Source organism: Temnothorax nylanderi, unplaced genomic scaffold, assembly GCF_030848795.1.
Source record: "Temnothorax nylanderi isolate EJ_2023f unplaced genomic scaffold, tnyl_v1.0 TNYL_tig0695_pilon, whole genome shotgun sequence".
NCBI classification, from domain to species: domain Eukaryota; kingdom Metazoa; phylum Arthropoda; class Insecta; order Hymenoptera; family Formicidae; genus Temnothorax; species Temnothorax nylanderi.
In genome coordinates, this window is record NW_027249757.1 from 45353 (window position 1) to 63240 (window position 17888).

The 17888-nt window shown below is 41.3% G+C and overlaps 1 long non-coding RNA gene across 1 annotated transcript; it reads left to right on the top strand.

The window, feature by feature from the left end:
- Positions 1–14344: 14344 nt before the first annotated feature.
- On the top strand, positions 14345–15482 carry LOC139784878 (uncharacterized). The gene is made up of 2 exons (XR_011721707.1): positions 14345–14870; positions 15306–15482. It is a non-coding gene; the product is annotated as an uncharacterized lncRNA (long non-coding RNA).
- Positions 15483–17888: the final 2406 nt, after the last annotated feature.

Here is a 17888-nt window from a genome sequence, read left to right on the forward strand (position 1 = left end):
CAACCACTGTCCCCGTAATGGTGAGAAATTCCCTTTAAATTAGCATTTTTCGGTGGGAGGGCGCGGTGCATTTGTCGGATGCGACGCTTACTATATCATGGAAAAAATACCATCGCGCGTGTGTGTGCGCGCGCGCACACACAAAATGTGCGCCCTAAAACGCACATCCTTTATTCGCCGGCCGTAACGAAATCACCGCGCAAGCAACTTCGTCCTGGCCGAGCGGCGCGACGAAACGCGGTCGTAAAGTTATACACGCGCATGCATAATATCCGACTTTCGCGGCTACGTCGTCGACGGTGTTCGTAATTGCGGCAGCTGCTGATTACACCGTTGGCCCGATGGGGATTAAAAAAGTTGCATGCCAATTCATTAAGTTGTTGTGGACCGAACGTACACGCGCGCACGCACACACTCATTCACTCATTCATTCTCTCTCTCTCTCTCTCTCTCTCTCTCTCTCTCTCTCTCTCTCTCTCTCTCTCTCTCTCTCTCTCTCTCTCTCTCTCTCTCTCTCTCTCTCTCTCTCTCTCTTGCCCCCTCTCTCTTTCTATCTCTCGAAACCGCGCGCGGCCATTGAATTAAAGCATTAACCGAGGACACGGTCGTTGCAGTGAATACGCGATAGAAATTCTGAAAATGTTGCACATTGCGATGCATATTCCGGACGATTTCGTTACACAAATATACGAATACATGCATGATTGGTATTGAAAATATATTACCCTTGCCTATTACTATATATGTAGAGCACGTGTGTGGGAATCATTAGCCGGCCGCCTATATCATCGATTTGAAATTATTTACGCGTTCGATGTAAAATACGAGACGCGGAATAGATTTATATTCCGAGTGTAAAATATATTTGCCTCACACTGCACTCTCCGAAATAATCTAAATATTTTCGCGACAATTAAAATATCTCGATATAAACTTTTTCGTGTTACGTTTTTAATGTGACAATAACTCTTTCGCACAAATACTGCACGTGTCTTTTGCCAAGTGTTTCACGTGTGTTTGATAGAAAAAAAATAGAACATTTTGTATAACGAAAATTGCCCAGTCACCCCATAGGCAGCATGTGCGTTCGACGCGTGCACGACCCGATGCGCATTTCGCGTAAAAACCTAAACGTATACACGCACACACGCACGCACGCATGGTACTCCGCTATTCTTCGTGCTCGTTTGTCGAAATCGATACGCACGGCCTGCGTATATTGGCCACGATTGCGACACCAAGTGCGAAATCGGAAAACATGGTTTTCTATCGCTACTCTTTGTCTCTCGGTAATCGCGCCTCGTCGTGTTGCGCGCCCCGTCCATTTTTCTCCGCTGAACCTCGTCGGAGACACAAAGAAAGAAAGAAGGAACTGGAATATACCCACACACATCGGACCTCGATACACGCTTCACGTACAAACTCTCGCTGGATCCGCGCCGGAAATTGTGCGGCGTTGATTTTCTCGCACTGCGATTGGTAACATCGGTTGATATGATTTTTCACATTTACGAAGAGAATTACGGAAGAGAATATCCTAGCGGTACCAACGGCGGAAATGCGAAATGAGCAACGAGTGGAAAATGTTGAATATTTTTCATTTTCAACGCTTATTTTGATTTCAAACACATTTGATATTAACATTTTATTACAATATATTACTTTTTCCATTTGCTGCATTATGAAGCCTTTATAAATTCACATTGTCTGTATAAAACGTTTTTGTAATATTAATTAAATAAAAAACTTGAAAACTTATTTTGCAATGTATGCCATTTTATAATCGCTTTTAGTTTATTGCGTCAGCGCGAGCGGTGCTGATCCCGTTAAACTTAAATAATGCATTTTTGCATGTAACTCCCCTTGGGGAAAATATCGCTCTAGGGAAAAATGCGGCAAGAAAAGTGAATGCATCTCTCTTCCATATAATCGCTAATATATCAAGTTTTATATAATCGTCACTATGACAGGGCACGATCCATCACAGGCAGAGTTATTTAACTTAACATATAAAACGAGATTATGTAATCAAAATAATTAAAATAAAGATGTATATATTTCAAGAAATTGATAATGTTCACCAAATTCATATATTTACTTTTAACGACGTCCCTGACAGATGAAAAATATTTCGGAAATTAAAGCATGTGAGAGAAGCATCGGGATAAACGCGCGTCGAGAGAAAAATTAATTGACCCGCTAATCATGGGATTTTCCTTTAAACATTTTTCTGCCAAGTTCGAGTACTTACACATCAAAGCTACAAAATCAGAGTGCGAGGAAAAATCTCCGGTCGAGTGCAAAAGCGTGTTTCAGCTTCGGGATAGAATTCAAGTGCAAAATTCGCCCAGTTGCGATCACGCACTATCAATTATCGTAAATGGGGAGTGAAGTCCCCATTCCCCCATCGTGATATCTATCTCCAACGAGCTAAGCTCGAATTAAATAAAATTTCTTTTTTAGCGTGTAAGTAGTAGTCGGTCTGAACTTTCGGGAGCCGATTGGAATGGGAACGTCGCCGCTCGATATTGTTAATTAAAACTTTTCGCCGCGAGCGTTAATAGGTGCGAAGCGCTATCTGCCTTACGACGAGGAGACGCAACGAAGGATATCGGAACACTGTCGATGTCTCGTGTCTTGTTAAGCAAATTTTTTTTTCATCTCTTTCATCCGCTCCGCACCGTACTGCAAAAAGGATCTGTAACAGTCGCGAATTTCATGCCCTTTGTTAAATAAATTATTTTATATCGATTCTTCCTTTCAACTCTATATTCAATTTTAAATCGAGCTGAAAATTGTACACATGAGGTAAAAAATAATTCAAGATTTTTTTTTGTTATCCGCATAGTGTAATTTGATGAAAAAATATTATGCTTGCAATTATATAAAGTTGTTCAAAATGCATCAAGATTAACTGGATGTGTGTTGTATATACAGTGGTCTTCAAGAATAATGGTTCTGATAACGAGCAACGTGGAAACGTTTACAAACAGATCCTCGATATTACTTACGTCATTCTGGGAGAAAACGTGATTTCATCGCATCGATGATCGTTAATCTCTCGAAACTTCTGTCTGCGCTATTTTCTTCCTCTTCGTCTCGTATAACGGCGATACTCCAAGGCAACGATTCTATCTTCGGCCGGTCATTACCTCGACTTAATGAGTCATTGATATCGACAGGTTTCGAATGCGAAAGATGTGTTATTTACGTCGAATAGTTGTCGAGAGACAGTTTTCGCATTGTATCGATTTCTAAACATCCGCTATATAGATATAACGAGGCATCCTGCCCATCCCTATCGATCTGCAATACAAAGCGTTTTATGACAGACGATCGATGAAACGACTCGGCGTTATTTCTGGCTTGAACGTTTCTAAAGTCAATGGGATATTTTTTCTTTTTTTTTTTTTTGCGTAGAGGGCGAACCGATATTCTGTCATTAATTCAGCAGTCAGAAATAAATTCATAGGGCGAACCACAATATATAACGAATTCGGTCAACGAGATAGCAGTGGGCGGTTAAAACCGCGAATTTATTATTCGTCATATTTACATCGGTTTTTATGAAATTTATTAAATATTTCCGACGCAGATTTCGCAGAAAAATTTAGCATCCGCTCGATACATATTGCAAGAGAATATTCAACAGGGGCACGTAGTATTTTCTTCCTTCCGAAAATATCTCTGGCGCTTGAACGCAGTTACAGAGTCAAAATTTCATCGCGACCGGCTAAACTCGCAGCATAAAAGTTACGTATATAATAACAGGCTGAAGTCTGATTCGTCGCGGCACTTATGAATTTTTGCAATCGTACTTTGTAGGCCATTAAGCGCGTACGCGCAGCATCCCGTGCTATCTCTTACTCTTCCGTGTTTACTGGTCAGCAGAGAGTAACAAACTCGCGGATAAAACACGGGGGCGCATTCGTCACTGCAAGCAATTTCAGCCGTTGCTACTATACGTAAAATAATACATCGATAATATTATACCCATTAATTACTGATAATGGATATCAGAATTACAGGGCGATATAATAGCTTATCGTAATAATGCAAATAATGTTGCGCGAATAAGTTTGCTCGTCCAAATAAATTACACACATCAAATAATAATGGAAATCTCTTGTATGGCCAATCAGTTTCAGACGAGATAAAAATGCGCGATGTGATTAAAATATGAAATAATATTGACGTCTGCTAGACAATTTTAAAACAAATATCGAATAAAAGTGCGATCTGATGAAAAAGAAAGAAAACCGATAGGCAAAGTTCGCTGGAAGAAATGGGAAGAAAAATTTCCAGCGGGGAGGATGGGACGGATTCGCTCGGGCGAATACCCTTAAAGTATCTTGAAAAAGTCGCGAAGAAGGTGGCGCGCGAAGGGAATTTCTTCCAAAGTCCGCCGACTCGTAAAGCGATCGGTTACGGAAAGTCCCGCGGTTACGACTATCCGGCGTGGCTCGCTGAAAGCCATTTAGATAATAAAATGCAGTCCCGCGGTGATAAGACACGGGTCGTTTGTTCACGCGGTCGTTCGCGGACCCTCCGTGCACACGTTTCGTATACGCGTCGCGAACCACACCCTCCTGTCTTGTATACGCGCGACAGTTATGGAGGGTGGCAGAAAAAAATCGCGTGTGTTTACTGCGTGGCGGAAATCTTGGGGCGCCGACGAGTACGATCACCCAGAAATCTCGCGCACGCAACTGAGTATTCTGTCAAACGGCTCCTCTTGTACGCGCTGCGTCATAATCGTAAATAATTCATCCCTTCTTAAGAGCATCCCTTCGATCACGGTGATGCACTCTTGAAAATATAAAAACTCCGTTATGTTTTAAAAGGATTTTTCAAAGACATCGCTCGCGCGATCAAGATCTCAAGAGATTCTTAAAAAATATTTTTTCAATAAATAGAGTAATTAGACAATTGATGTTATTAATTGGATGGGAATATAAATTCACGGTTCGGGTAAATAGAGACCACCAACGCGCAACAAGAACTCGGGACGTTAAACCTTGGAACGAAGTAGTCAACGATATGATTTATTACAGAGTAATGGATAAACTAATATATCGTGTTTTCTCTCACGGTTGTGTAGCGGTGGAATCGATCGAGACGTCTCACGCTCGCTCGAAGGGAGGAGAGGGGGGAATTCTCGACTGCCTCGTTGCGAGATCGCGAGAAGGAAGGAACGGCGAACGTCGAGCGGCCGGAAATCAGCGGATTCGAGCGGGGAAGCAACATGGAGGAGGGAAAAAGGAGGACGAAGAGCGCAATTAAATCGGCTGCTCCGGTGCGGCGGGATCCCTCCGCGCGCGCGGAACAATCGAATGGGCTGGCGGCGGATAATCTCGTGGAAGTATTCCGTCATCCCCGGGTGCCGTTCCTTTCCCGCGCGATAAAATCCACCGAACGGATTTCATTCGCGCCGGTTAAGCGGATGACTTTACAACGCTCGCTTTAACTCTTTCACACGAGGGACGACCCCCCCCCGAACATTTTTCCCATCGGCCATTGTCGGCCGTCGCGTCGGAAGCGCGCAGATTCGACGCGCGTAGCCGATCAAATCCGCGCGGCGCGCGTAAATCGATATCGACAGCTCGAAAACGAGACCACTCCGCGGCACGAAAACGCGAATCGGAATCGGCTTACACAACGAAAATATCGAATACCGCGACGGAACGGGGAAAAAAAGATATATCGTGATATTTTAATGACACGTGAACAATTAATTCGGCTGTGGCACTATTATTCCCATCGATTTCATGCAATAACGTAATAATAATAATAATGAAACGGTGAAAAGAGAAGAAAGAATAATTTATTCCATTCTGGAAATGTGTGTATATATATATATATATATATATATATATATATATATGTATATTCCAACACGGTACAAAGATATCATATAAAACATCGCGATTTACGCAGCAGCAAACGTAGACAGAAACAGTAATTATATTATTAGTACATTACGTTAACTAACTATTGGATAATTCCGTTGCATTAGCTTTGTTAGCAGCGTCGTCTCTGTTTATTGGTATAACACGGCGAGCGGAACGGAGTGTACGGGGCGGGCACAATCGCTCCCGTTTGCTACGGTTGCGACAAATGCAATTTTCTTGAGCAGCGGCGTGCAAACGCGCTTCGAGAGAATGCGGATTGCATTATGAGCTCTCTCTCTCTCTCTCGGAGGAGGAGGAGGAGGAGGAGGAGGAGTTCTCGTCCGTTCGCGCTAACAATAATAATTACGTCGCCAATTTACGAAGGCGCATCAGTCTTGATATCCGTTAAACGTCCCTCGCCAGTTGTCCAATAACTGCCGCCGAGCTATACGTTTTCGCTCGGATAGCCGTTCGACGTTCGACGCTAAATAAATAGACTTTACTCGATCGGAATCTCATCGAGGATCGGCGAAGCGTAGTAACTGGTACTACATTATTTCGTTTCTGCACTTTAATTCCTCCCTTGTCATTCCTGCCTTCCGATACCGGCTAATTTATCGCGCGAATCCGGTTAATTCGACCTATAAGTTCATTTTGATATCGCCTCCTTCCTTCGACCCCTCATTTCCGTCTCTCTCTCTCGAGAGATAAAATCTATAGGGCGAATTGGCGTTCGTTTAATCTCAATGCAAAGTTTATGCAGAAATGTTATCTCCAATTTGCCGCTATCTACTTTTGCGCTATCGGCTGGGAATAAACGCCTCGGTGGATATAGCGGTGAGATCGAGTAATCGTCGCGAATTATGCGCGACGATTTAGTTTAATACTATCGGCATCAGGGAACGGCGGACGGTGAAAGAACAGCTCCGGCAGGAGTCATTAGCCGACGATTAACCGCTTAAGACGGAATAAGGCCGTCGAAAATGAATCGCGGCAGCGAATTAACATTTATATCGCTGAAATGCTAAGCCCAAGATCTCTTCGCGGCCAAATATGCGCGAGTCGAAATAATTTGTCAATTCGGGAAACAAGAAAAGAGTGATATCCGCGACATTCGCGATTCGTCAGGGATTATTTGCGAGAAAATAATTCCCCAAGTCGAGCGTGATGTGTAATTAAGGATGTATATCGCTTAAGTCAAAATAGAGGGATGAAGGTGAAATTTACAAAGATTGTGCACTTATATATCCCAAAAACCTGTGTTAAATTTGCGATCGTTTGTCTGACCCGTTTAAAAGTTATTAACTTTTTAATTTCGATTGACAGGTTATCAAATATATGCATTCAGAATATAAAGAAAAAATAGAAAACAATTCTTGAAAAAATTACGGTGTATAGAGGATACATTGGCACAGATTCTCAATAAATTTCACGATGATTCCCTGACTAGTTTCTGAGAAAAGAAATAAAAACTGCAGCACTCTCACAGATCTTGGCGTTCGACCCTAAAAACACGGCAATGTCGCACTGCGAGCTCGGTAACTATATATGTTTTTCACATTTTTGCTGCCGGTTTCCGATATTTTCAGCCGATGTTTATATACGGCCTCTGATGTCTCATTTGCTTTTATACCTTAAAAGTGGGTTTTTATTACATTTCAACATTTTTTAACCTTACTACTAACCTCCCTTTTCTCAGCATCTCAATGATATAAAGGGTACTACCGGTCGGGCGTTCAGAGCAGCCAACAGTTAAAAGTAATATCAACAGTGAGGGGTGTTGCCACGTCTTCTTGTGTTGTTCGCTCGATATTTTTTCTTTTTATTTTTGTATTCAGCGTATTTATTTACCTTTTATAATAATATTTTATACTATTGCGTGATATTTTTGATCATATTTAACCGTTACTTTCTTCTGTCTTTATCCAGATTATATATATATGTATGATTTTTGTTTCTAGCAGTTGGATTCAGGCAAGATTCCCAGCTAAAAGTTTTGAACCTCTATTGAATATTTACAAATACGCTGCCAGTAATTATAAAAAATGGTTAAAATCACTTAAATCAGTAATATTAATGTCCTTGTTATGATATGCAATAGTAGTCAACCGTTAAAGTATGCATACAACCGATATATATTAGATTTCTCAGATTACTATGCTTTTTGCTGGGAAAATATACGTGATACATCCTTATCAGTACGGTTGTCTGATTACAAAGCTGTACGATTTTATCCTCCGCGCGTAACTTTGATGTAAACTAACTGGAAATATAGGAAAATATGCCGTCGAGTTCTCCTCGCTTTAGTTCCGAGAAAGAGAGCGCGAGAGAGAGATGGTATAATTACTATTACTATACACTACACGGCGCACATACAGCACGATGTAGTTTCCGGATACTAGCGCGAACGTACCATTAATTAACGAATAAACGGATGTAGCGCATGAGCGAACGGGAATATTAAAAAGAAAAATAAGAAAGGGACAATAGAGATAGAAGAGAGGAGAGAGAGAGAGAGAGAGAGAGAGAGAGAGAGAGAGAGAGAGAGAGAGAGAGAGAGAGAGAGAGAGAGAGAGAGAGAGAGAGAGAGAGAGAGAGAGAGAGAGAGAGAGTGTGCGTGCGCGAAGGGCTGCTGCACCCGGAAAAAGGTTCGAAAAATAAATGAAAGCCCGTGCAGCGCGCGTATCGCTCGCAAACGGAGGCAATATTTCCGCGTTAATGTAACAACTCGCCCGGTAAGCACCGTCGATTCCCGTAATTGACGTAAGCGATTGGCGCTTCGTTTTCGCGAGAGTGTATCGCAACTTTTTTTTTGTTTCACAGTCCATTGCGTTTCCTGCAGCCGGCGATTTAACACCAATCGCGCTGATCTACCCAGCGACGCTTAATTTAACACGATTGTTGTCGAAGATGAGAGCTATAAATTACACCGATGGACAGAATTACTATTAATCGATCCAGGGCGAGTTTAGAAAAAGAACCGCTTAACTGTTCGCCGGGGGCGAAGATGACTCTCGTTCGCTTATCGAGCGGACATTGGGCGGGCTTTTCTTTCCGAATTCCGCGAGAAAGCATTTAGCATTAACTGCGCGAACAAAACTGACCGTATAAAACTCGAACGATAATAATTACACCGTAAACCGATGCTGCTACGGGCATTATCGTTGCGCCGAGAGCGCGAATAACAACCGCGCGAGATAATTATGCAAATAACGGCTTCCGCTCGCATCAGGACACGGTCGATTCTCCGTTTCCGTAGCCGCTGCATATCGCGGATGGCGCGCGTAAAAGTTAACTGCATTACATCCGAGGCGCAATAATACTTTACGAGAGAGAGAAATATGCTCTTTACGATGCCCGGGCGATAAAAATTTCGTCTCCCTTGGCTGGCACTTGGCTGAGTTTTGCTCGTGCGTGAAAATTCCACCTATAATTTATCGGCAGCTCGATAATCCATCCCGTTGACGACAACCGAGGCGATCCATCGTCGTCGAGGGAGTCGACTGTGTCTCCCGGCCGCGAATCGAAACCGTTGCGATACTTGATACGTCATCCCATTGTGCATCAACAGAGTTAAAAGGTGGGTATATATATAGAAACGGAAAGAAAAAAAGAAGAAAGGTATAATTAGCGATATACGATACGGGTGTGCGTATACATACAGAAAATTGAAGAACTTATTAAAAAAATGAAATTTATAGTCACAAAGTAAAATCACAAAGTCACAAGAAGACAGTTTTAAAATAATCTCTCCAATTATCATTCCACCTGGTTTTCGACTGCAATAATTACGATCCATTACGACACTTTTTATTTAAAATATTCGCTTGGGTTAAGAGAACAATAAAATCCTGTCCTATTTGGAACTTAGTGAAAATTATAATTGATACATTACGATGAGGCGGCACGCCGATATGGCTCCGAAATCGTGGGATATTACTGACGCAATTCACTCGGAATATATTTTTCTGTATTTCGTGTACCAATGAAATACGAAACTCTACGTTTCACGGCGGTGGAGTTCGTGTTACGCTGGGGAGAGTCCACCATTCGCTCTAAAAGGGATCGCCCTTTCATCTCCTCCCCCCGCGCTGAAATCCAAAGCAGGAAGGCCGCACGCGTCGTTTCAGTTTTAAATTCGTTAATACCGAAATAACAATAGAATATGCAAAACAACACCAGCGACCGCCGCGAAATTCGTGCATATCCGGTTACACAACTCCGTGTAAAGCAGGTAAAAAAATCAACGTGATTATTACATGGGGGGGGCAAAAAAACGCTCACTCGCTCATATTCCGGCGCTGCAATTCTCCGGAGCAACCGCGGGGAATGAAATATTCTATTATTCGCCGTTACTGCAAACTCGATCCCCTTTTTCCGAGCGATGCTCGTTCCATGTAAAAACAATAATACGGGGCAGTAAGTAAAAAATTGTTCGTTTAACGTGTCTCTAATAATAATGTTCTGATATAATCAGAAATGACCAAGATAATTCATTATCCGATTACGGAATCGAAAACATAGCTAAAAACAAATACTAGACCGTAATAAATATGCAGATTAATAAAATCAGATTAGCTACAATATTGGTTTCCAAAATATCAATTAACATAATATTTGAATCGGATAGATTAACCTGATGAGAGCTGCAAGTAAAATCGAGAATATAATTATATATCATCAGAATGAGGGAATTGCAACTGCGGAAGAGCTTTTGCACTTTCAATAAAGTATTCCGCAAAGTAAAACGATGCTGGCTGAGAGCAACAAGGGCATCGTCGAATTTTGTTCCCTTTCCTAAGTGTCTCATTCGAGCTTGCTCTGCGTATCCTCAAGATGCGTTGTTGCAAATTGAAGAAGAGCGATATAAGAATGGGGGGCTCACAATTTGTAAATTGGATACGGAAGAAAAGCTGGAATCGCTGCTCCGTGCCGAGGGAGCGCCTCGAGAGCACAATGGGAGGCGCCAGATCGAGAGTAGAGAGCTAATAAACTCGCGAATATCCGGATTACCGGATCGTAGTAGAGAAACCGAACAAACGTTAATTACTTCATTAAAGTAATCCGACGAGATTGAGATAAACATGCGCGAGCGCGCGAACAAAATCTCGCGGAAGGAAGACGCGTGAGAGGTGTGGCAGCGGCAGCGGTCCGAAGCGTAGCGGAGCGAAACCCGTCATTAATTCCGCCGCCCGCGCCGTAACGTAAACGAATTAAAGTTTAATTCTATTAAAGTAACTAACCGCGCGCGACTCGCGGCTGGAATTTTTTATCCGGCGCACGTCCGATAGCGCGGCGTCAAAGGGAAAGGCGAAGATACGACTGTGATAGATATATACCCGTTATCAGCTGCGGATCTCATCGCTCCAATTTATAAATTGGACCGTGGAGATCCTCGTCAAGTGCGACCCTTGAATTCCGACAGCAGCATGGACTCTGCGCGATTCCGCGACAATCATGAGCTCTGAAATCCGCAGCGTTCGAGGATTCTTAAGCCTTGTTCCTTTTTTTTCAAGTCTTTCTGTGTTTTTCAACTTTTCCCAGTTCAAATTGCTTGGCTCTCCTAACTATATAACAGTTTTAGTTGGGAAAACTTGGTTGTTCGAAAGTAAAATTGCTCGTACGAAAACGATTCATATATTTCTCCCTAAACTTGTATTGGTTTCCCGAAGATGTTATTAGATTCTGGAATAAAAAAAAATAAGCTATTCCTTTAGCCTCTATTAATTCAGTGATCTTCCCGAGGTTATAATTCTACAATAGATCCCTTATATTTGAGAGTCGACTTCTCGATTTTAAGGTAAGATTTGATATTCACGGAGTTTTCAAGCTTTTCAAGATTCTTACATTCATGGATTTAGAGATTCCAGAACGATTCTTAAAAGCCACGAGAGATATACTCGCGGAGAAGGCACAAAAGCAGAAAAGGACGGCTGACGGAAGCAAAGGCGAAAACGTGTCTTGCCGATTTGCAGCATATTTTCAAGGATCCCCTTGAATTAAAATGCTGTCCTGAAGAATACGATCAAAGCAATCGCGTTCGATCTTGGGGAGTGCCGATCGAGATCTCATGCGTCATCCCGAATGCTAGTGTGAAACGCACATCAAAGCGCTTCGTTGCGAGACGAGATAAACGTGTATTTGAGAAAAAGGGTCGGTGGTCCTCTCGTGCGACCAGAGAACGAAGGAGTAGATAGCCAAGTGTACCGTCGTCCCAATTCGTAAATTGGATCGCAGAGAACTTCGGGAAGTGCGACAGAATGTGTCTCGGCTTCCACGCCAGGAGGATCACGTACGCCAATAAGGTCGTCCGCGGCCCGGATGGCTTCACAAAGAATGAAGTTAACAAAATGTAGGTGCGCGTCAAAATATGTCGGTTAAGCGATTGACCCTGGGATAATAGAAATTCAATTTTGTCGCAACTGCAGCAGAATATCTTATAATGTATTGTACAATGTACTTATTACGATATATCTTTTCGTTTTGTATTTCTTGTAGGTTTTATAAATAAATGTAAATTTATTAAATAAATAAAAAATCAAAGGTTAACGTAGTTTTGATTAAAAACCCTATTTACACTCGATGTATTTCGTCTAAAAATGTTAAATAAACTTTAATATATTTATCTATTTGTCAATCTTCATTATTGACAATTCATTACTAGAAATCCCGATTTTTTTTTTCATTTTTATCTTTCCATTGAATCTTGATAGAAAAATCTAATTTAAGGTGATGCTGGAGTCGTCTGTTTTATCGATAAAATTACCATTTTCTTTCTACTCATGTAGCGTCGTATTAATTTGACAGAATTAAAAATGCTTCTCCATAATTGCAGTACATACATCAATGATTCAGGGAAACTCCGATTTTATATAGAAAACGAGAAAAAATTACAGATTTCCTTACCTATTTTTATCCTAATATGGCGTCTCGAGTTACAGCGATCGCTGTCAACTACAAGATGTGCTTCATATAAAAGATATACCATTGATACCACCGACCATTGAACGTGAAAACGAGTTTCCCTAAATTGTACAACAAGAAAAACATCGATGAACCCTCCAAATCGAGATTAGAAGTCTAATATAAGAGGTACAGTGTATGACGATTCGTGCGTATGTGTGCGTGCAATGTAGGTGCTATCCTTGTCTATATCCTTGTCTATACAAGGACAGATATAGATCGATAACATAGAAAATGGTAATTTTATCGGTTATACAGACGACTCCAGCATCACCTTAATATTTAGAAAATTTTAAGTTTTAAACGCTCAATTAAAAAAATTATGGTATATACATATAGATAATTTACCATCCGAGAGAGTTGAACAGTGGGGTAATAATCTATTTCCGTAAAAATTAGAATACTATGTAACCCTCAAAGAACTGAAGGATCAAAGCCCGACTTGAACTTTTCTTCTGCCCTTGAGAGAGGCCAAGATCCCCGACTTGGACTGTTGCGCCATTAGAAGAAATAAAAGAATATATAAATAATGCCGTCTTTTTCAGTAAATTATGTCATCTATTTAAGAGCAATGGCAAAACGAAAGATATTCAATTATGTAAAATAAGAAAAATGCTACTTCTTTTTAGCTTTTATACATAATATCTACGCAGCGGAAATCAGCGGAGAAATTCTCATGCAATTCTAAAATGATGTCCCTAATCATGTTAGAAGGCGAGGCAAAAATAAAAAGATTAATAATTTTTCGTCTGTATACTTTCCCTGGAGAAAATATATTGCGATGTAACGATTATCGTCGCCTGAAATACGGTGCCGTTGACATCGCGCACAGAAGTAGGTAAAATCAATTTTACAACGACTCGATCGATATTGAATAATCCTCGGACAACACGGGGGGTTAAAGTATATATGAAATATTTGTAGCGCGACGTACCGGAAAATACTAGGGCAATCCATGCTGAAAAAGTTGATGTATACGCTGGAACACACCCGCGCCCGCGCCGCGAGTTTACACGCTGCACGCGCGGGGGCAGCGGAGGCGAAGAGGGAGGCTTTAATAACGCGGAACGAGAGAATTTTTATATCAGAGCTTGGAACGGAGAGTAGTAGACGCGCACAAAAGAACAAGACAATAGACAAAAAGAACTACGAGATGAGAGAGGGTACGGTGGAAATAATAGGGGGAACAAGAGTGCGCATCCTACTACTGTCGGTGCCACGAGACCCAGGGGGTGCAAAGAGCCTTGTTACGGAACCGGCGTAACCGGGGGTGGCGCAACCCTTAGGGCCGGTCCTGAGCGCCGTGGCGGCACACGAAGGAAGGCAGGCAGGGTTCGAAAGCGACGAAGGGGGTGGCAAACGGAGGGCAACACCGATCAATAATCCTCCGCAGAGCGGCGCTGCAGTCGTTGCCACCCCCTCTGGATTGCTCCTATAGCCACACGTACAGCTGCTGCTGCTGCTGCTGGTTTCTACGTATGTACACGTATATCAACCTATTCGGGCCTCTCATTGCGCTCTTGATTGGCAGTCATAAGGTGATATTACTCCAGAAGCCATGTAGACCTGAATAAACGAATCGTCGTCTCGAAGAGCTTGTCGAAATCCGATTTAATTGCCCATACGACGCAATCAATAGTCGAGGCAGTCGCGACCGGCACGAGAATGTCGATACGATGACGTGTAATGGGAAAGATAGATAGATAAAGTAACTTATTCTGTCACAATATAGTCTTAAGGGCTTACACCTGAGTAGAATTTTGAAAAAATCGATTTTTTTTCATTGCATTTCTTGAAAATATATAGTTTCAAAAATATTGTGTTAAAATATTATTAAGAAATTCGAAGAATTGTAGAAGTTACGGAGGTTTTACTGAAGCGGGGCGGAGCGGATCGTAGCGGTATCGCGCCTTTTTCGCCGGTATCGCAAGATAGCTCTCTCCTCTCAGGACTTCGTGTCCTTTGAGAAGCCTCTCCTCAAGAACTTTTATATGGCCCCGGAATCGCCGACTAAAGGTAAAATTAGAAAAAAAAATTTTTTAAAACAATTTTATTGTTAATTAACAAAAAAATTTTTTTTTAAATTATTACTAATAATTTCGAATCAAGATGAAACTTTTTTGTCTTTTGCATTTTTTTCGTAAGACAAGCTGTTTTCAAGTTATAGCATTATAAACAATTAATGATATCCAAATCTCTTCTCCAACTTTAAACGCGTTTTTCTCGAAACATGGTTTTAAAAAACGGTGTTCACGATATCTCGAGACCGGATCGATAGATCTTTTTGAAATTTGGACACGATATTCTTGGATGCTTTGTCTAATTAGCTACGATCAGACTTAACTTCAAACAGCCGCCATTTTTCGAATTTTTTTTTAAAATTTTTTTCGGCTCGTAGCTAACTGTCTTGTATATCACTAATTAGGAATTTAATTCCTATTTTTGTTCCAGATGACGTAACAACCCAAAATGGTGAACACCGCAAAAAACGGGGCTTACGCTAACCCCAATAAACAATATTTATTGTTGATAAATTTTAATTAAAAAATTCACTAACGTACTAGAATACATGCTCTTTTTAACAGAAAAAAAGTTTTTGAATAAAGCAATTATTTTCCGAGAAAAAAATTCCCAAAATATGGTCACTTTACTCAGGTGTAAGCCCTTAAGAATGACTGAATTATATATTGAACAATATAATAGTTAAAAGAAATTAGTAAGATAGAACAGAAGAAGAGGCAAATAAATCGTTATAGATGTAGAAAGAGGGATGCTGTACTATACTCTCTAAAGCTCATAGAGTTGTTTCGCCACTAATATATTAATTAGAGTGATTGCGATAGTCTCTCCAAAAGAGAGTGTTGCCACTATAATTTGAGTAAATGCGGGCACTCATAAGGGAGTGATTTTTTCACTCAAATTTTTAGAGCGGCTACTCTACCGGAGTGATACGATCTCACTCTAAAGCTATAGTGAATCACGATTCACTAAAGATCGACTGATAAATGACTCTAACAGAGTGAAATTTTCTACTCAAAATTGTATCACTCCTAAGGACACTGATCTACTGCACTCGAAAAGAGTGTCCTTTCACTAAAAAAAAAATGGAGTGCAATTTCACTCCAACTTATAGAGCGCAATTTTATTCTTTCTTAGAGTGGCGAATCAATTGAAGTGCACGGGCTCAATTTTCACTTTTCGTTACACTTGCATTTCACTCGTTTTGAGTGATATTTCACTCTTCGACTTTTAGAGAGTAGTTTATATATTGTGGGAATATTAATTATTTATTTTTGGACGATGGCGTTAAATATTTCGTACTTCAATTTTGATATTAGATATTTCACTCTTACGTGTCTCAAACATGATAGCAGAATATCATCTGTAATAGAATAATAGGACGAACATACATTCTTCGATATCTCGCGCGACAGGTTTGATATTTTATCGATTGTTTTTTTATTCTCGCAACGGTTTGACACGCTGTCTCGGAGAAATAGTATCTTCTCGCCGGGCGCTGCAATAATTCGAGAAAGATTCCGACAAACTATCATAAAAATATCTGATGCCTCGCGCGCGCGAGGATATCGACGCCATCGCTAGTATATCTGTTGGGGATGTCCATCGACGATGCGGAAAATTCGTTAACGCAATAACGCGAACCACCGAACCGCGCATTTTCCACATTTAATACCGACCGCGAAATACGAGCAGCACGCAATAGCGATCCGCTCAGTGATCAAGTCATTTTCGAGGCTTCCGGTGTTCGCGATGGCGACGGCGCGCGGCGCGACAATTGTTGAGCGTGAGCGTTAAATATTATTGTAAATAGTCGGCACGCACGGCACGCACGCACGCACATACGATACATGCTAGCCCCTGTGTCACGCGCGGCGAGAACTTGGAAATTCCGCGAGCCACGAGAGTAAAGTTGCAGAATGTAATTTGCGAAGGACCCACGAATCGCGCGCGCACACACCGTGCCGAAACTCGCAACGAGGGCAACAAGGTCGCATCGCGTCGTGTTGAAAATTGCAAACGATTTTCCGCACTAGATTGCGGAATCGCGGAGTATCAGATTGCTCGGACACGGGGATTTCGGTCGGGTATACCTCAACGGCCGTTGTTTCCTTTCTCGAACAATCAAGCTAACGAACTACGTAAATCACATTTAGCATCATCCGACCGCTTTTATGTAGTGCCTTAAAGGAATTAAAGCGAGCTGAGAGCCTGGTTCACACATACGCGTTCCAGGATATTTTCACAAAGCCGGGGAGATGCCGGTGGCATAAAGAATTATCTGCGATAATAAAGGAGAAGGCTCCATTGAGCTTGAACATAAATAACAATATTTTCATCGAAAAAAAAAAAAAAAAAACTAATTGTTTCCTCTTTGCCAGCTTGTCAGATTTCACAAAAGGGATATTAAATTATCGCTAAGCTGAAAAGAAATTGTCGCAAAGAAAACAAAAGGATTATATTATTAAAGAGATGTTGCATTTATTGCTAATGTATAATAATAATGCCTATAAATCAGTGCGACAAAAAAAAACGAAAATATATTAAATTGGACACCGTTACTCTTATATAATTCCGTTTTTTAGACGTGCAGTATATTACTATCCGCGAATGAGTTTCGACCATGTTCTCGTCTTCCGCAGTCGAGTAATATCGAAACTATTTTGTGTGCGCGGTAACTGTTACGGAAATTTTAACGGGCAGACGACGGGCGGTGTCACGAGCACGCTGAAAGTTGCAGGAGATTTGAAATTGTTCATAAACGATTGCAACGTGTTTGTGGCGCGGAACTACTATTGCATCGAGAGACGATCCACTCTGGCACGCATCCAAAATCTGTCCTTCAGAGAGACGGGAGATATGGGCCGAATCTTTTAATTATCTATTGTTACCGTCACTCCAAAACCGAGCTTGATCTAAATCCCGTCTATACCCTCCGAACGCGAGAAACGATCGTTGGAGAGAACTTAATTGCAAAGACATTAAAAATATCGTACGTGTAGTTTATAGAAAATA